This window comes from Urocitellus parryii, chromosome 8 (genome assembly GCF_045843805.1).
Source record: "Urocitellus parryii isolate mUroPar1 chromosome 8, mUroPar1.hap1, whole genome shotgun sequence".
NCBI classification, from domain to species: domain Eukaryota; kingdom Metazoa; phylum Chordata; class Mammalia; order Rodentia; family Sciuridae; genus Urocitellus; species Urocitellus parryii.
Genome location: NC_135538.1, coordinates 50,587,325 through 50,607,887, shown reverse-complemented (window position 1 = coordinate 50,607,887; position 20,563 = coordinate 50,587,325).

Genomic DNA, 20,563 nt, shown 5'->3' with positions numbered 1-20,563 from the left:
TTATTTTGAAAATGCTTCATATTTTCTCCTTCTCTGCCTACCCTTAGCAGTCAATATTTTCCAGGGCTTATTCTATCTTTTTCACTGTGTTTATTTTCCTATATGAAATATTATCCCAGCTTAAATTGTCATTTTCTTAGGTAAAATGTGATCACACACTTTGGTAATTTCATGTGGTTCAACCTGTAATAATCCTCATACTTCTATTTCCAGCTCTGATCTTTTCCTCAAGCTTAGACCCATATTTCTAATGACGAGCTATATATTTCTAGTTGGATGGTGTATTTGTCCATGATCTGTTACCATAATGAAATAACTGAAGCAGGCTAACATTTTAATGAAAAGAGGTTTATTTAGCTCACAATTTTGGAAGTTGAAAGTCAAAAGTCATGGTGCAGGCTCTGGTATGGCTGGTAGTGGGAGTGTGTGCAGAAGTGAGAGATTACACTTCCAAATAGGAAGTCAGAGAGACTGCGGTCCCACAGTCCTTTCAAAGGGCATGTCCCCAGTGACCTATGGATCTCCCACTGGGCTCTACCTGGTAAAAGTCTGCCATCTCCCACTACCACACTGAGGACCAAGCCTCCAACTTGGAACTCTTGGAAGATAAACTCAAACTACATCTAAACCATAGCAGATAGTTTTCAGTCAACTCAAAGTCAATACATTTTAAATGAAACTCTTTTATTTCTAACCTCCTCTACTTCTAGTATTCTTGATCTTGATTCATGGTTTTATCCCTGCCCCAATTTCCCAGCCAAAGGATTCCACCCCATGAGTATCTCCATTGTACAGTCTTAGATCAGGGCTCCACCATTGTCCACCTGGTGGGGGGATTAAATGTTTAATGGAAGCCCTTCTTCTACTTGCCACTCTGTTCGAGTTCATTGCTTACACTGTGCTAGGGGCTGAATGTTTATGTCTTCCCAAATTCATGTGTTGAAACTCTATCACTAATGTGATGGTATTAGGAGAGTCTTGGGGATGCCATTGGTTCATGAGGGTCAAGTCCTCATGAATGACATTAGCACCTTTATAAAAGAGGTCCCAGAAAATTGTCTTCTCCCTGCCTCAATGTAAAAGATGGCTCTGGGAACCAGGAAGTGGAATCTCATCAGACACTCAATCTACCAGCATCTTGATCTTGGACTTGCTATTTTCCATCTTCTAGAACTATAAGAAATAAATTTCTGTTGTTTATAAATCACCCATTTTATAGTATTCTGTTGTAGCAGCCCAAATGTACTAAGACATACTGCCACCAGAAATATCTTTCTAAAAAGCAAGTCTGGCTATGGGACTTTGAGACTCACCTTAATCCACTTCTAACCTAGAGCTGTATCTCAGATCATGTCACCCTCTATCACAGCCATTCTGATGCAATGGTTGTTGTTTTCTGAAGTGCTGGGCTCTTTCTCGATCCTTTGCTTTCTTCTTTCTGACATATTCTAGTTAGCCTCCAAAAGCCAGCTAAAAGGCTTTTCCAAGTCTGTCAACCAATCTAGTCTTTTGATTCCCATCTACTGTTCCGAAATTTCTATTCTATCACATTATGAATCATATGGTAACTTAATGTATTGTCTTTTCTAACAGAAACTTAGATCACATCTCTATTATGACCTATACTAGATAATCAAAATGTTTACTAAATAATTGGATGGGTTGATTAAAAAGGACTTGGACAAAGATCAGAATTCTAAATTAAGTTGGATCAAGGAGTTTTTAGGTTTAGGTTTCTATCTTTATATATAAATTTATAATACTTCCCTGAAAATATCTTCATTTTGCTTTTCTTGATCATGATATGAGAAAAAAAATGTTCACTAAATTCATGGCATTTGACTAATAAAACCAATGCCAGTTGGAGCTCCAAGGCAAAGTTATACTTCAGAATTTTCACTTTGTCACAAAATAGTATATTTCATTTTCAACAGAGTTGTATAGTGTAAGAAATGGAGCTATTTTAAAATACTGTTCCACATGAAGAGTGGACACATTATCCCTTTTCTTGTGCTCATTTTGAATGAGACTTGCCTTGGGACTTTAGAGCAAACTGTAGATCCGCAAAAGCAATTTAAAAAAAAAAAATCAAACTTTCCATTTAGTGTCTTTGGCAATTAAGCAAGAAGCCTTTCTGACATAGGGTCCTAATATAATCTTGATGGCCAGGAAGGATTGGAGTCCAAGGTTGTTGTTAAACCATTGGTCTCTGGGACACAAGTTGTTAGCAATGCCCACTGAAGCCCAGGAGTAGAATAGATAAGGAAGTATTAACCACATTCAAGTCAGTAACTTAGATTTGGTATATATATATATATAAAATGAACATATAGCCATCTTCTCTTAGTTGAAGAAAATTGACTATTGGGGCTGGTGCCATCATGGTGGACATGCCCCTACATTACCCAATGTCTGCCCAATACACTATGGCTCCTTGACTCATTCTTGAGGCAGTACCAAATTATTTGAATTTCCCTGCATATAATGTGCTTCTTCTTCTTCTTTTTCTCCTCCTCCTCCTCCTTCTTTTTTTCCATGTTACTCTTTCCTAGAATACTACTCCTGTCTATTTTGATGAATGAAGCCCTATTTAGGATCAACTGGGGCATCACTTCCTTCAAACCCATCTCTGACCAATTCCATTTTCTTCATGCCATTCTTTAGTGTATGTTTTCACTATACAACCACCTTGCTGAGAGAATGAATTCCTGAGTGCCAGTCCAAGCTTTATGGCCTAGCATGGACCTGGGAGCTGTTATTCTTGACAATATATATGTCCTCAGATGTTCTCCAACATGTGTGTTCAACCATCCCTCTTTTCTGTTCGCCCCTCTTGTTATGGTTTGGATGTGTTAATGTGTCTCCCAAAAACTCATGAGTGATGGGATTAACAGAGTGCTAACTGAAAGCAGGTGGTGTGAGGCTGGAGGAGGTGGGCATTAGGTGAGTGGCTTTGCATCTGGCCAGTGGAGTCTCTCTCTGCTTTCTGATCGTCATGTGAGCTGCTTCCCTCCTCCACACTTTTCCACCATGATGTTCAGCCTCACCTCAAACCCTGAAAATGGAGCTGGCTGTCTATGGAAGGAAACTTCCATGGGCCCTTAAACTTTTCCTCCTCTACAATTGTTCTGGTCAGGTCTTTTAGCCCTAGCAGCAAAAAGGCTGACTAAAACACCTCTCTTGGGTGGTAACAGTTTTGTTGGCTGTGATATAAGAATGAGACTGGCTCAGAACTGAAGCACACAGCTCCAAATAAGGACTGCCCCTGCAGTGGGTGTGTGGCAGGCCAAAGGTCCAGGCATTTGGTCATTAGGAGTTTGGGCTCTCCCTGTCTCTCACACTGACTCAGTCTGTGGCCTGTGGGTGACTCGGTTTCTTAAACCTTAACACAGGGATAATGACACTCGCTGCTTTGCAAGGGGGTATTAATTAAAGTTAGCAAACTGCGTGGCCATGCAGGGATGAAAGGGGTTAAAAACAAAGTGATAATTGTGAGGCACAGTAGGTTGTGTCCCTTGCCATCTGTGTTGTGATCAGAAGCGAGATAGACAGCTCTCAGCCTCAGCACTATCTTCTTAGAAATCTATGTACCATGGAAGGAAAGTGGGGAAAGAAGTAAATGTGCAAGCTGAAGCATGAAAGAAGGAAGATGAGGTAGAGGTCCAAGTAAACTGCTAGCTCGTGCACCCATGGAGGCCAAAGGTTCAGACATCGGGAATGCCTGAGGCTGGGGATGCTGGTCCAAGTTGTTGGACTGTGTATTTACTGTCTGGAATTTGTCTCTCAATGGATCTAGAACTTCCATCACCACTCGATCGCCAAGACCACCCGTGAGAGCACTCACTTGTTCACAGCCAAACAGTATCTGCTAGTCCTTTATCCTAGACCCATGACATTCAGGAGTAGCACTGTTCTCAGGGAAGGCTGAAGGTAACGTGCACAGTAAACCGTTTCTTCTGCTGTCTTAGCTGAAGGGGGGAAAAAATTGAAGTTGACAGATGAAATTTATCTTAGAATGTAGGCTCTTTGGAGGCCGGGTCTCATTTTAGAATGCATGTTGGTAGCTGCCTGGATCCCCAAGGTAAAATCCAGAGCAAAAACTGGATTTGCGTGCGGATGTGTGCTCATGGGCTGAGGCTTCCCCCTCCATGGCTGTGTAAACAGTGAAAAAACTGATTTTCTAATGTGCATTCCAAGTTTTCCTTCAGAGACTTCACACCATTTTATCATTCAACCCCTTCCTGCTCCCTTAAGATCTTGATGACAGAAAATGTCCCCCAGGTGAGCACAGCTTGATAGTGGGTGGTGGGAAGGGGATGAGGGATGTCTGGGTGAATGAAACCTGGAAAACTTTCTCACTCTCCATAGACGGCCTTTCTTCAAAGGCTAAAGAAATTGAACTTGCTTATTCTGGTTCTCAAAGCCCTATAGCCAGTGCTTCTTCTGGCTCCTGACCCCATTCCATGACCCTGGAGCATCTTTGGGAAGCCACACGTGCAGCTGTGACAGGGCTGTGACTTAAGGGTGCTGCTCTCTTCCTTCCACTTCACCTCTGTTGGCTGAGGTCCTAGTATAGCTTCCACTGAATTAGAGAAAATGATGTCATGAGTGAGGCTAATTTTCTGGGAATGAAAATCATAGTCTCTTGGAGAAACTAGAATGTCTAATATGTCCCAGAGGAAGGCTCTCACTGTGTATGTGGGAGACTTCAGCAGCAGCATGCATAATGGATATGATTCTCTCCGTGCCTTGATGTGTAAAGAGATTTAACAATTTAGAAAAAACAGGGCAACTCCTTCAGGAGAAATCCTAAAGAGTGTTAGATTCTCCCAGGTTTGTCACCTTAGGCACCACCTGGGCCATCAGATCGGGGAATTGGCACATTTATTCAAGAGCTGTATTGATTCATTGAGCACTTACTGTGTTCTGATTAAGCACTCTTCAGGGTACTGATACAATACAGAAAACCAGACAAAAATTCCTCTCTTTGTGGATGTCATTCTATTGGAGAGATGTCCAAAGCAGAGGACATACTTAGAGCTTCACAACTTGAATAAATGAATAGTCCTGTCTCTAGTTGTTCTGCAACTATATAGTAGTAGGACATCGGTCTATTTTGAATCACAGTGCATCTCTTTCTCTAATGGGGGGGGGATGAAAGCATCTAAAATGGGGGGTAGGTGTTGTTGATTTTTATTTAGAAGCAGGGGTGATATTTAAAATCAGCATAGGTGCTGACCAAGCTGTCAGCATTAGCCCTTTAGCTCCAGGACTCTCAGGAGATAGGTTGAAACAGCTAAGATGGTGGTCAATTTCCCAGTGAGTTTTCCTGGGCTGATAACTATTTGTGAAATTGTATAGAACTATTCCAATACTTTAGCCATGGAATAGCTGGATTAGGCAAACCCAGAGGAATATTAATCCTATTCTGGTAAAGAATCTAGAAAAAAGATATGTTCATGTGAGGTTTCAATAAGGACCTACTGTTGATTTAAAATTTTGAACCTAGATTAGAACCCAAAGCTGCCTCCACAACCTTGTAAGATTACTTTAAAGACAAGGTGGCCTTAAAAATCATCATACATGGCGGTCAGGTGGAACAGAGCTGCCAGGGGCACTCAGCTCCTGTGAAAATAAACAGTCTTTATTGAAAAGAATGCAACAGCCCTGGGATATGCTTTGATGTGTGATTTTTCTTTTGGATTTGCTCCTGCCTGGTCATTGCTTGGTTTACATAGGAGTTGGCCAAGAGCGAAGCTACTCCTTCTTGACAGGTAGACAGGAAACACTCTTGGCAGGGAGCAGTTGCCAAGCAATCCTAGTTGTGGTTGTTGGGGTGCTAACATATTACTGGTCCTGCAGGTTCCTGACTTGTCATAAGGGCTGGCAACATCCCTTGGCTTTTACTGCAGGCTTAATTGGAGAGTGTCTGATGCCTGCAGGGCTTTGCTGCTCGACAACCTTGAAAAGGGTGGCAGAAAGAAATTAAACCAAGGTAGGCTATTTTCTGTGCATTCTTTTCTTCCTTCATAGGTGGAGCCTGGCCAAAAAAGATCCTTTCCACAGAGTATACAGTGACTGCAAGGATGGCTAGAAATGATTAGAGGCTGCCCAGAGAGTTACCTACTCACTCAAAAAGAAAAAGCTTAATCTCAGCAAATTTGCTTACAAATATGATGATGAAAGAGAGATGTCAATTGCTCATATTCCTTTATAAGGAAATTGTCCCAGCCCATGGCTTCTGTTGGGTGCCCACACTTGTACCACATGACCAGTTGTGGCCAGAGAAGCTAAATCACAGGCTTGCCTGAGTGCTGTGACAGGGCACACAAAGGGAACTGGGACAATCTGGTTTTGCTCTTGGAATGTGATCCAGGAGCCACTGAGAGTCTGGGAGGGGGACAAGTGGGTGCAGTAGCTGTCAGTCATTGGGTGGGGTCACAGTGGCAGTGCTTGAGGCATTCATGGTTTGCAGGTCAGATGGTGGGGGAGGTTGTGGGAAAGAAAATAAGCACCACTGTGGGGTAACTGCTTCATTGCTTCATTCATGAATCCAGCTGTTATCAATGAGCCTCTACTATGTGTCAGGCACTCTTTTGGGTAGTGGGGATACATTAGTGAATAAAGCAGACCAAAACCCCAGGCTTCATGGAGGAAAAATTAGATCTAGATATTGGGAAATGATAAGTACTGGGGAGAAGTAGAAACAACACAGGAAACAAAGATGTAAGAAGAAGAAAACAGGAAACAAAAATGTCTGATTGATAATGGATAAACAGGGGTTCATTATGCTGTTTTTTACTATGTTTAAAATTTTTAATGATAAAAAATGTGGGCAGTCTCCCCTCTGGAGATAGCCTACATTCTCCCTTGAATGCATATTTATTGCTTTACCCTGAAGGTGACAATCTTGAGATTGTCACCATTTTCCCTGAATATGTATCTACTTTCCTAAATAAACCACTATGAAAAAATGTGAAGAAGAATGCATGTATTTGGATAGAAGGTGGCATGCGTTATGGTTCCTGACCTCACTGAGGGGGAAATCCTCATGGAAAAGACAGCATTTCAGCAAAGACCTTCATGAAGTGGTGAGATATCTGGAGGTGAGCCTTCTAGGCAAAGGGAATAGCAAGAGCAACATCCCAGAGGTAGGAGAGTTACCAAAGAGTCAAGAGACCACAGTGAGTGGGCAGCCTGGACAGGGCAGGGAGGCACTGGAGGAGGGGTCCTATATGGCCTGTGGATTATAGTAAGAATTTTACCTTTTACTCTAAGTAAGACAGGAGGCCACTAGAGATTATTATTATTATTATTTATTAATTCTAATCAGTTATATGTGACAAAGTATTCTTCTTTGATTTAGTGTACCCAAATGGTGCAGAATTTTACACTTCTCTGGTTGTGTAGGTAAATGGATAAAGTTGGAGAATATCATGCTAAGTGAAATAAGCCAATCTCAAAAAAAAAACCAAAAACAAAAACAAAAAACAGAGGCTGAATGTTTTCACTAGAGATTTTTGAGCAGAGAAGTGACATGTCTTATATGGGTTTTCACAGATCTTGGAGCTTGGGGAGTAAAGAGACCCTAATCCCTATATAGGGGCCTATGAGAGTCCTGAAGCTAATTCTATTATAGCTTCTATTCTTAGAAGGAGCTAAGAACCCCATTTCTTTTTTGTTCCCTGGTATGTTCCCACAGTAAGCTACAGATTTCAGGGGTCTGTATTCTTCAATTGGAAACAGCCCTCAGGAATAGTCTTTTTCTCATTATGTGAAATTAGTGGCTCGTCACTCCCAAAGCTCCAAGATCTGTGAAAACCCATGGAAGATCATGTCACTCTTCTGCTCAAAATGCTCTAGTGGCCTAGTCTCATTTAGAATAAAAGGCAAAATTCTTACCATAACCCACCACTGCCTATGCCCGCCTCCTCTAGGGCTTCCCCTTCAGTCTCCCTGCTCTGTGGTTGACTCTCTAGAGAAGGAGACCACGTGGGCAGCAGGAGAACCCGGGCTGCTGTGCTCCTCAGCTCCAGAGGGGAGGGGAGAATATCACAAAGTCTATTACGCAAGGCGATTCCTCCCTCTGACTTCATAAAGCCTTTGGGTTTTTATTTGAAAACTTTATGATAAAAAGTGCATTTGGGCCAAGAACCAATTTAGGAATATTTGTTGATTTAAAATTTCATGTCCTGAGAAATTAAAAATACACATTCCCTACACTCCTCGAGTACTGAAATGTGTACCACTACCTGGAACTTTACAGGTATTTACCTGAGTAAAGGTGGCCATTAAGGAGAAGAGCTTTTAATTACTCTTCCCTGCTGTACCTGATGGTTAAACCAGGCCCCTTCCATTAGGGTCTTATTTTACCTGGCATTTATTATGTCAATAAGGTTGAAGAACTACTACCTAAAAATAGCATCTGGCGCTGAGTCTGCCTAAGGTCGCCAAGCCCTCCAGTCCCCGAAGCCAACTTCTCTCCTTATTCCCATCTAAACCTCAACAAGTCAACCCTTTCATCAGGCATTGCCCACAAGGAACTCCACCAAAGCCAGGACTCACATGTAAATGTGCTGCAGGTGCCCATGTGACTTCCTCAAAGAGAATGTCACAAAACCAGTTTGTTAGAGCTCTCACGCTCTTGCTAATGAATGAACAAGTATGAGTTGGATAGCTTCTTCTAATAACATTATTTTGCCTGTGGAATCCTTTTCTATTCAAGGTGGGTGAGCCAAATGCTACATTTTTTTCCCATGTAAATGTGAGAAAGGAACATTTTAAAAGATTTTGAAAAGTCCATTGGGTTCTTTTTTGGGGGGCAGGGGTACCAGGGTTTGAACTCAGGAGCACTCAACCACTGAACCACATCCTCAGTCCTCAGTCCTTTTTGTATTTTCTTTAGAGACAGGGTCTCACTGAGTTGCCTAGTGCCTCGCTTTTACTGAGGCTGGCTTTGAACTTGAAATTCTCCTGCTTCAGTATCCTGAGCTGCTGGAATTACAGGCGTGCACCTGGCTCTATTGGGTTCTTTATAACTTGTGGTAGAAAAAAAAAAAAGAGTCAGAGTATCAAGATTAATTATCATTTATGCAGTGTTCACATATAGTGTTCTGTCTTTCCCTCATGTTTAGTTTGACACCATTTAACATTTATGAACTACCCCTTCCCCATGAAATTAGCCAATTTCATTAATCCTGTTTCACAGAAAATGGTGCAGCAGGCAGAGAACGTGGTTCAATGCCTTTATGTGGATCACATGGTTGCAGTGAAAGAGTCAGGATTAGAATGGATGCTACTTAGTCTAATGTACAAAGGGTGATGCTCTTGGGCTGGGACCCACCATAAACCAACCCGACTAAGCCCTTTCACAGTAGTTAATCACAGGTAACCCGTCATGGCTTTTGTACCTGGATCAAAACTGAGTCCTTCTCTCTGACATGTTAAAACATAAGAGGAAAGAAGGCTTTTACCTACATGGGCGAGGGGGTGGATTTTCTCTGTATTTTTTTTTTCTCCTTTAACTTGGCCTGTACATCTGCACAACAACTGGATAGTCCTGAAAGTTAGGGCTTCTTTGCAGCAAGGGCATTCATTCTTCCAGGTCATGAGGGTACTATTTAGAAAGACTCTGGAGAGAAGTGATTTCACCTGATTCTGCAGCAAATCCAGCTTCAGGCATTTCTGGCTGAAGTCAGACTTTGCTCTCCCCCACTTTTTTTTTTTCCATCTGAAGCACATAAGTCAGAATAATCTCAGTTTATTACTATGAGCAGGGAAATAATGAAAACTAATCAGCCTATTCACAGCTGCCAAAACCATGCCCAAGAAGCAAACTGGTTCTCAAAGGATGATCAGCTAATGACATTCTATAAATACCTGCCACTTTATTAATATGCTAAAAGCCAAATTAATTTGTTCTGGTTTTCCATCAAGGCCACCCAAAGCCAGAGCCTGGTATTTTTTCTGAGGTGTGGCTCTTGAGTTCAAAACAATGACATAGATCATTTTCTTCTGACTCCCCATTGGAGTATTATTATTTTACTTCCTTTATTAGCTGATTTAATAAGTAGGACAAACATTTTTCATGGTTAAAAAAATAGGAGTTTGTTTTTCCCTCATTTCCTATGTGGCAGGTGGCTTTCCCCCATTTGGTGATTTGGGGACTCAGGCTTTTTCAATCTTACCTGGTAGCTACTGGGACTTGCCATTTCTTCTATTGAGCCAGCAAAATGGGAGGAGAAAAAAGATGAAGCCCTGACCTAGCAGGCCAGATGTTATCATTTCTGCTCATATTTCCTTAGTGAGACAGCCACATGCCCACACTAGAGGCAAGTTGAGCTGGGGAATGTGGTCCCCAGCTGGGCAGCCAATTTTCAGCAGGAACACTATATCATGAAAGAAGGAGTGAAGATGTTGAAGACTATCTAGCCATCGCTGCCCCACTTCCTTTAGTAATGAAAGGAACACGTGTGAATTATTTTCTGTGATACTTTTAGACTTAGTGATGCTTTAAAAAGTGCCCAGATTTCACATTCTGCTCCTTATACGATATCTGTGGAAGTCATAGAGCAAGGCCCATGCTGCATGCCTGTTGTGTGTGGGCTCAGGCAGGTCAGATCCTGTCTAGAAGTGGGAAGAAACTCTGCTTGCATGAAATCCTAATGAGCTTTAAGGAGGCAGTGGGTAGCTATGCCGGGGTTGACAATAGGGACCCTTTCTTTACCTTTCAGACAGTGAACTAATAGAGAAGGAACCACTATAAGGGAACAGAAGGGCTGAACCTTGTAGGTCTGCAGATTCTGCAGTAAGAAGTGTTGGTTGTGTGGGATCTAAATAAAGGGATACGATTAAGAACAGCACTGTGGACCCCGGCGTGGTGGTGCGTGCCTGTAACCCCAGTGGCTCAGGAGGCTGAGGCAGGAGGATCGAAGGTTTGAAGCCAGCCTTGGCAATTTAGCAAGGCTATAAGAAACCTAGCAAGACCTTGTCTGAAAATAAAAAAATAAAACAGGCAGGGAATGTGGCTCAGTGGTAAAATGCCCTTGAGTTCAAACACTGGGACAAAGGAAAAAAAGAAAGAAAGAAAGAAAGAAAGAAAGAAACAGCACTGTTGGCAATACTGAGAATCAAAATTCTTCAGCTGTCTACACTTGACTTTACTATTCTATCTTCATTAGCTTAACTTTACTTTTCTGAGAAACTCCTAGGGAGAGTTGCAGATAACTTCATTGACCATTGCAGAAACTTCCTAAAAAACATATCAGCTCTTGAATAAAAAACCATCAAATAACAATTTATGCCTTAAGACTCTTGGAATCTCTTGCCTCAAAATCCCGCTTTGTTTTGTCCATCAATCTTAAATCAGGATCCCTATCCATACCCCCACATTGAAAGACCTGCCTTAAACTAAACTGGGGAATCTCCGTAAATATACCTTCCTAGCCCTCCTCCACCTAAGATGCTACCAAGACTCCGAGGAGTCGTGTTCTTGTTTACTGCTGTGAGCAATAAACTGAGCTCTGACATACCAACAGGTTGTTTTGGTGATATTTTATGCAGCCAGCATTCCACAATATCTCTGGGTCCACAGGATATGTGCCAACTTCCAAAGGAAAGGGAAGCTGAAATAAGAGTTACTAGAATAACGAAGTGACTCCACTGGCAGCTGAGTAGGCCCCTGAGTAGGCACAACTGTCTCATACTTTGGCTAAATGAAGGTCTTTTTAAATTAACACTGATGGGGGAAGGACCCCGCCTCTAGACTATGATTCAGAGAAAGCTATGACTCAGGGACACAATGAAGTAGCTACAGGAGTTCACGACAGCCAGTAGGCAGAGGTCCTTGCAGGAACAAGATGCAGGGTAGAGAGAGGCAGAGGTGGCAGGAGAGTGAGGGCCACCCAAGAGCTCCCCAGACCCCCCAGGAACCTCCCACAGTCAGCAGGGAGTTTTTCATAGATGAGGCTCTTGCCTGGATCCTAGTCCCTTCTCTCTACATGTATCCCCCAAGTCTGGGTGTGCAGTCTTACTCATGGAAGGTTGGCATCTGGAGGTCCTGCGGTCATAAGGAACAGAGTCTCATGGGTTTCAGTCCAAATAATTGAGCAGCCACTAGAGAGAGAGAGACAGCATGGGAAATGGGTTAGTATCAAGCCAAAGGATGCCCATGAGTTGCCTAGAAAATGAAAAGAGAGAACAGGGGCCTACAGTCTCTGGGCCCTGGGCTCTGGGGGAAGTAAAGATGATGTGATACCCAAAGTTGAAAGGAGTTGGCTGATAAGAGAAGAGCCAGGGAAAACTTCTTCCTAGTAGACTGAGATCCTCTGCTCCAGGACCCTCCCACAACAGGTGGCAGACTAACATCTAATCGGGGCCAGGTTAGGGAAGAAGAAAAGGAAGCAGGATTTGGAATCTTCTCTAGGTAAAGATTTGCACGGAAGGCCTCAGAAAAAAACCTTCACTTTCCCCCCGAAAATGATCAGGACACTGGTCAATCACACTATTAACTACCCAAGATAATCAGCTTTCTTCTAACAGTTCTGAGGGGAGAAGTAATTAGAGTTTGTAACAGTAGAGGTGGGGGGTTTTGAGGGGTGTAGGAGTATTGGGGTAGGGCGAGGGCAAAAAGTTATGTAGAACTTGGTTCACATTTCAGAATAAATCAAGTGTGACAGGATGTCGAATGGGGCCCTGAAGCCAGAGGAAGTAGCATGACATTCAGCATGTGTATGTGTGGGCTGTTCACAGGTACAAAGAGGGCCAGACAATCCTACTTACAAATTTCTTTTCTAGACTAGAATCTCCACATCTGTAGATTAGTGTTGTCTCAGTATTCTAGACGGTTTAATCTGTATGAAAATCAAGAAATATTTGATTAGTACTGATCTTCATGCCTAAGAAATAAATATTTTATATCAAAGGCAGTTAGGAAAAGAAATATTAAGAACAAAACAGAACCACCTCATAGTTCTAAGCTTTATATTAAGAACAGCAGCCCCTCCTTCTGCTAAGTGGCACAGATTATCTGCTTGGGGACACAAAGATTCTTAACTCTTAGACCCAACTGCTGAGAAGCCGACAATGAAACAGAGAGGTAGGGTTTATGCCTTGAGAGTAAACTCTGGTGACATTCTTGAGCCATCAATGAAATGTTTTGAGACCTGGTAAGAACTGTAAACTCTACTTTTTCCTAGTTCTCTGCTGTCAAATGGAGAAAAATAAAATCAAAGGACAGAGAATTTCTCCTGTTGAAGGTCTCAAGAAGATGTAAGTCATTTATCAATTGGAGTAGCTGTGATCAGACAAAAAAGGCTAGCCAGAGAAAATCTATCCAAGAAACCTGATCCTTGTTGATAGTTGGCATGAAGTCAGGAGGATTCCTCTACCCTCTGAAGGTGATCTTCATCACCTCCATCATCAGCTTCGTTGTAGTAAATATTTCCATTTAATATTAACTATTTATATTCATCTCACAAATATAGGATATGGAATGTTTGCATGAAAAAAAATTATGGAACTTACTTTTAAAACAGAGAACTACGAAGAGGTAATTGCACAAAAGGACAGGCTATAATATCACTTTTGACAAAATAAATCAAGAAACAAACCTGTCCATGCCTTTTTAATGCAAATATACCAAGAAGTATAATCTATAATTTATTCATTTGCTTCCTGATAGATAGACGCATTTCTTTTATTTTGGGGGGGAGGTGGTGTTACAATTTGCTACTTTTAATACCCCTGTGTGGATATGTGGGTGAACTTTCACTCATGTACCTATAGGTTAAATTCTTAGCACTAGGATGGCTGAGCTAATAGCAATGTGCATAAAAATTTATGGTAGGTCATAGCTACCCTTTACTGAGCAACTACTTTGGGCCAGCTAAACAACCTTGCAAGGTCACTGATATTATTAGTGATTACAGATGAGGGTGAACTGAACTTCAGGGAGGAGGAGGCTCCCACCCTGATTAATTGAGCTGCAATTCAGTTCCATGACTTTCTGACTTGGTCCTGAAGATTACGAATAACATTTAATAAAAGATCATAAAACTGGAAGGGCCTTGACCATTTCCCAGTCTATCCCTCTAAGTTTCAGATGTGGCATGGAAAATTGAGCAATTCCATGTCTTGCCAAAGGTCATGGAGACATGTTAGGATCCAGGATATTGTCTCTCAGGGTGGTGTCCTTTCCATTACACTAAACGGTTTGCATGTTTGGGGCCACAGAAGCTCTTCCTCCAAGGAAAAATTTGTTTAAAATGCATAAATTCAGAGCTGCTTTGCTTGAATTGAGGGAGGTGGCCCCAAGGCCTGGTTCTCTCCTGTCCTCCACTTCGTCTGCCTCTGAGGCACTCTGTGGGAAAAAAATATGAAAATGACCATCTACGGCAGCTACCTCTGCGTGTAGTGTTAATCATGCTTTCCTGTTGTTTTGGGCGAACCCAGTGATTTCTTCCTCCATATGGGAGACTTGGGGGCTACGCTTGATGCTGAGGTTCCCTTGGCCTCTTCCTCCTGCCTGGGTGGGGGGTGGGCTGCTGGCAATGGAGGGAGCCTGTGGGTTCTTCTTGAGCTCATTGTATTTGCTATCACAAAAGGTATATCCAGACTCAGGTTATAGAAGCCCACGATTATTAGTCTTAGAAGACAAGTGGGAAAGTGTAAGGAAGAAGACATTGTCAACACATTTTTAAGATGTGAGGCTCTCTCCTGTCTGAGGTAACCTCGGTGGAGGTAAGGAAGTACAGCCGCTGAACCGACAAGGGCGAAGAGTGCTCTTGGGCCGGATGTGCCACCAGAAGATGGGTTTAAACATCAGGAGCCACGATTCTATAAAGGAAACCAAACAGGAAGTTTGATGTGAATCATCAGAAAGCAGACTGTACAGAGAGGGGGCCATGTGGCTTAGTCAGAAATGAAGTGCACGCTGTGCTATTTAGGAGTGGTGGACAGAAGAAATCACATTAGCCAAATCCGAGATGGGGAGGTAGAGCAATGATAGCAATGGCTTCGGCTGCTAGAGAGAGGACAGCTTAGGAAACTGGAAGTAAACATCAGCCTCAGACACTGTGAGAAGAGGCCATATTGATTCACCAGGGAGGCCAGGCATTGTGTTTCTGAGAGGCTGAGTGGCTGAATCTTGAGCTGACTGTAACTTCAGCCATTATCTGTCTTTTATCCACTTATTCCTGTGGTACCGGCTCCTGTGGGAGCTGGGGGGGCAGTTAGCATTTTTGTACCAACTGGCAGGCACAGATCAAATGGAGTTGCTTGAAGATAAGCAGGGTTCTGTCCACTAAGAGTGAGTTTGCCTGTATGCTGCGGTGTTTTGTGGGCATCCCGAGAGTTGTCTTTCTGGGAGAAAGTGTCATTTGGTCCCAAAGTTTCTACTTGAGTTGGTTCCTTCCACATATGTAGGAACTAAGAGGGGAGGTTGAGGGCAGGCCATGAAGAGCCGTGGTGCTGGCTACAAAGCTGGAGAGCCCAAACGCTGAGGAGAGCCTGGGCTTGCTTTCTCCAAAAGGCTTCACTGCTTCTTGCCCACACAGGATCCCCTTGGGATCCCCAGAACTGACTTCTGCAAGCCCATGGGTGCAAGCTTGTGAGGCCAGTAAAGGTTGTCAAAGGGTTTTTGAAGATAGTCAAGTCATATTCCGTAGGACATTAACACAGTTTCATAGTCTTAAATGGAAATTAATAGAGAGAAAGATTTAAGCGTGGTAAAGAGAGTCCTGGACTTCGACTCTAGAGATGGGTTTCAAGAGCCCTCTTGCTCCTGGATACTTCGATTTATCTTTTCCTCTCTCTCCTTTTCTGTAATATGGAAAGGCTGGACCATAAGAGCTCTGAGGCCATTCCTGTCTACACTGGTAGCAGAAATCTATCTCCTGACTGCTATCCAGTTGATCTCCTCCCCAAGCCATCTTTATGTAGAAGTAAATCTAACTCTTACTGTCAGGAGCTGCCACATAGGAACCGAGCATCCCTTAGCTCTGAGCCATGAGAGTGTGGAGATGTGGCAAGCCAGCCATGGGCTGTGTGTGTGAACTATGAGCACTGAGCACACAAAGTGGATTCAACTGACATTGCCCCTCTGTTTGGGCAGGCCTCACTCTGGTCTTTTTCCTTGCTCTGCCTATGACCCCCACACAGCTCATGAGGTGGGCGTGGCCTTCCTAGATGTCAGTCAACTTGCTGACAGCAAGACATTAGGAAGCTAGACTCAACCCCCTGAAACCTGACCCCTTGCCTCATTTGAATGACTTCTTCCTAATAAAAGGGTTCAGCACATGCTCCTTGCTCTCTTTCTTGCCTGCCTTGCCCTCCTTGTGGGAGCTGCGGCTGAGGAGGTCACTGAACCCAAAGAAAAAGGTACTTTCTGTTTCTTTATCTAGTCCCAAAATTCACTTGGAGTGACCCGGACCAGTTTAGTCATGAAGACATCTTATTGTCTACTATGGCACTATGCAAAGTGTTTTACAGATACAAACTCATTTAATCCTCATGAAATCCTGTAAGATAGATACTGTTATTTTTGTCATACAGATAAAGGATCTAAAGCATGGAGTATTATGTAACCAGCTCAGGATTACACAGCTAGAAAGTGGCTAAAACAGGACAGAAGCATCCTACTGCCTTAAAAGTGTATGGTCTTTCAGCCACATCAATGTTTATAGCAGCACAATTCACAATAGCCAAACTATGAAGCCCACCTAGGTGTTCTTCAACAGATGAATGGATAAAGAAAATGTGGTGTGTACATACTCAGCCATGAAGAAGAATGAATTTATGGAATTTGCAGGTAAATGGGTAGAAATGGACACTATCGTGCTAAGTGAAATAAGCCAGTCCCCCAAAAGCAAAGATTGAACATTTTCTCTGAGATGTGGAAGCTAATCCAAAATAAGAGGGAGGGGTGTTAAAAAAAAAAAAACAATAGAAGAAAAATCAGTAGAATAGACAAAGAGGAATGAAGGGAAGGGAGGAAGGATGGGGTAGGAAAAGACAGTGGAATCACTCCAACCTAACATTCCTATAGACATACATGAATATACCACAGTGAATCTCACCATCATATACATGCACAAGACATTAATTTTAAAAAAATACATAAATGGCAGAAAGATCAGTAGAGTAGAGGAAAAGGAACAGGCGGAGGGAGGAGGAGAGGAATTAGGGAAGTACTGGGATTGAATTAAAACAAATTATATTTCATGCTTTTATAAGTATGTTAAAATGAATCCTATTGTTAAGTATAACTACAAAGAACCCATAAAACAAAAAAAAGAGTGTATTTTCATTCAAAATAGACAAAGGAATTAAAAGAACATTTCTCCAAAGAAGATTCAGGAGTGGTCAATAAGCTCAAGAAAAGACATCCAATGTCACTAGTCACTAGGAAAATACAAATCAAGCCATATGAGATACCACATCATATCAAGTAGAGTGGCTATTATCATACACACACACACACACACACACACTCATGGGGAAGGGGAGTGTTGTCGAGGACACAGAGAAATTGGAAACTGTGCATTATTCATGGGAATGTAAAATGGTGCAAAGCATCTGGGTAGTCTCTCTAGAAGTTAAACACAGAATTATCATGTGATCCAGGAATTCCATTCTTAGGTATATACCTAAAGAAATTGAAACCAGAACTGAAACCTGGGACTCAGATATGAGTACACCAATATTCTAGAGGCATTTTTCACAATATCTGAAAGATGTCTATTGACAGATAGATGGATAAATGTAGAATATACAGACAATGGAAGATCATTCCCCCTTAAAAAGGAAGGATGTCTAGCATAGTACAATATGGATGAACCTTGAAAACATTAAGTGAAATAAGCCAAACAGAAAAGAACAAATATTGTGTGAATCCACATATGTGAGGTCCCTAAATGGGCAAATTCACAGAGACAAAACGTAACTTAGGGGTCAATGGGGCCTTGAGAGAAGGAAGCATGGGGAGTTTGTGTTTGATATCTATAGAGTTTCAATTTGGGATGATGTAGCTACTTCTAGGCTACTTCTTGTCTCTACTTGCTGTCTTCAGGGAGAACAATCAAATGGCCCTATTTTTTTAGCTGGGCACAGTGGTGCACACCTGTAATCCCAGCGGCTCCAAAGGCTGAGACAGGAGGATCGAGAGTTCAAAGCCAGCCTCAGCAAAAAGTGAGGTGCTAAGCAACTCAGTGAGACCCTGTCTCTAAATAAAAATACAAAATAGGGCTGGGAATGTGGCTCAGTGGTCTAGTGCCCCTGAATTCAATCCCCAGTAACCCTCCAAACAAACCAAAACCAAAACCAAAAGTCCCTATTTTTAACCAAGAATCTTTTTTCAGTGAACACTGGTGTTTTGGACTAGTAGATACTTCCCTAAAACTTGGAGTCAATGCCACAGTCTTTACTGTGTTTTGTGACATGTTTGCACAGATGCTGCTTCACCACTGAGAATTGACTTCAGATCTAGAGGAAAGGACAGAAGTGAGAGTGTATTAAACAATAGCTAAATATTTTGTGACTTCCCTCGAACGATGCTACTACTGACATTTATGTCAGCTCTGGCTTCCACATTGCCTAGGGATTCGTCTGTGTTGAAAGCAATTTTCAAAGTTAGGACCAAAGAAAGGACAGATGAGCATAATGAACGGAAGTCTAGGAATCAGCCTGGCAGAGCTCTGGTTCATTAATAATGACCTTCAATTAGAATATTGCTCTTTGAATGGTATCTTTAGAAATCTCACTCTTAAGAGAGGCAGTAATTGCTTTCTTGTTTTGGCATTTTGTTTCTTAGCTGTTTTATATTCTGGGCATAGTATCAGTTGGGAAGGATACAAACCCTCTGTGTGGATCAGTGCTAGAGGCTAGCTGCAGGTATAGTCTGTATTTAAGCCTTGGCTTTTATTCAAGTCCTTCTCATTGGACATTCCTTAGATTGCTCAATGGGTCACCTGGGAAGAAGTGATATAGTTGGATAGCTGCAGAGGGGAAGGCATAATAAAAGGGGAAGTGTTAAAAAAAAAAGGTCACAACTTATACAATACTTTAAAAAATGTTAATCAGTTGAAGCGTCTTTGATAATCTGCTTTATCTCTCTTCTGTTGATTTATGGAAAAGAAATGTCTTCACAGGCAGGACGAACCTGGCCTGGGTGTGACTAAGCTGATTTTCCTTCTGCCAAAGTCTGCAGGGCTGCTCCTACTGCAGTGAAGGCTTGGGGGGGAGGGGGAGGTCAGGCTTTCCCCGGTGGTCTGGAGAGCTGCGGTTTGGTTGTAATGAACAGCGACCTCTAGCGTCTAACTCAAAATTTGCATTTGGTTGAGAGTAGAGAATGAAAAGAGCAGAGATGGGAATTGTGATCAAATTGCCAAGGAACAAAAGGGAGACAGACATATCTCATTGTTTTCCCTGGTAGAGAAGCTCAGGACGGATGGCTGAGATTTCACCTCCTTTGTAGCACACTCTTCCATCAATGCTGGAGACATTATTCAAAACCTTCCTTTTTTTTTTTTTTTTCCTTCAAACCAATCACTGGGTTAAAAAACCCTGACGCTTGCCTTTAGGGCTTAATCCGGACAGTTCCCCTAGAGAGCATCCGCTTCTCTTACTGAGGATGTGTGTATGCAGTTGAGACCACAAGGATGGAAAGGGGAGCTCAGAGCGCACACAGGCAATGACTTGGGAAGCTATGGAGAAGGGGGCGGGGCTCCTGCTCATTCTTGTTTCTTGGCGGCCACCCTGGGGAGACCAGCTCTCCATTTCCACCTGAGACTGTTGGTACTGAAGACTTTCTCCCCTTGACCCCAGTACTTCCTCGGAGCAGTGATCAACTAACTGGAGAGGGTCCTCCCCATCCCCCTTTTCTGCTTTTGTCCTCAGCCTCTCCCACTCCTTTAAAGCCAGGAATTGAGTCTCCTGGGTGATGTCCTGGCCAAGACTGCTCGCGCTGATGGTGTTCATTCCCAGTGAAGTCTGGGGCCACTCTGCCAGTAGCTAAGAGATTCTTCAGAGAAAGGTTAAAATCACAGTTCCTGGCCTGTGACCTTGTTGTTTTGTGGTGGGAATTAGGGATTTGGGGGTTGGGGAATAAGGGAATACATTTTCCTGTAATTTCAATAAATTTAAGGTCAAAACCATCACAGAACATATTTGTTGTAATAATTGGACTTGGCCTGTTATTGCCTTTGAACCAAGCGTCAGCATGGAAATGCTGCATGTTTTGCTGGGGTTTTTGTTTGTTTTTTAGCCATGTGTGCATAATTTCCTGGGGCTTTCTCAGCTTCACCTGTGCTTCCTCCTTCCTCCTAAGCATTCTAACGGATGGTCTCAAGGAGATATGAACATTTACATGTCAGAGTCAAGGAACGTATTGCATGGAATGCCCTTTGTCTGATTTCTAATAGACTTGTCTCAGTTTCTTTTACCAACAACCATTGTCCTAACAAAGATTCTCTCCTTAATCAAACCCTAGCCAGCTCCTTTGGGCCCTGTTCTTGACTAGGCCTCAACCTTGACCTGTAAAGACTTGAACAAACCCTTACATAGTTTC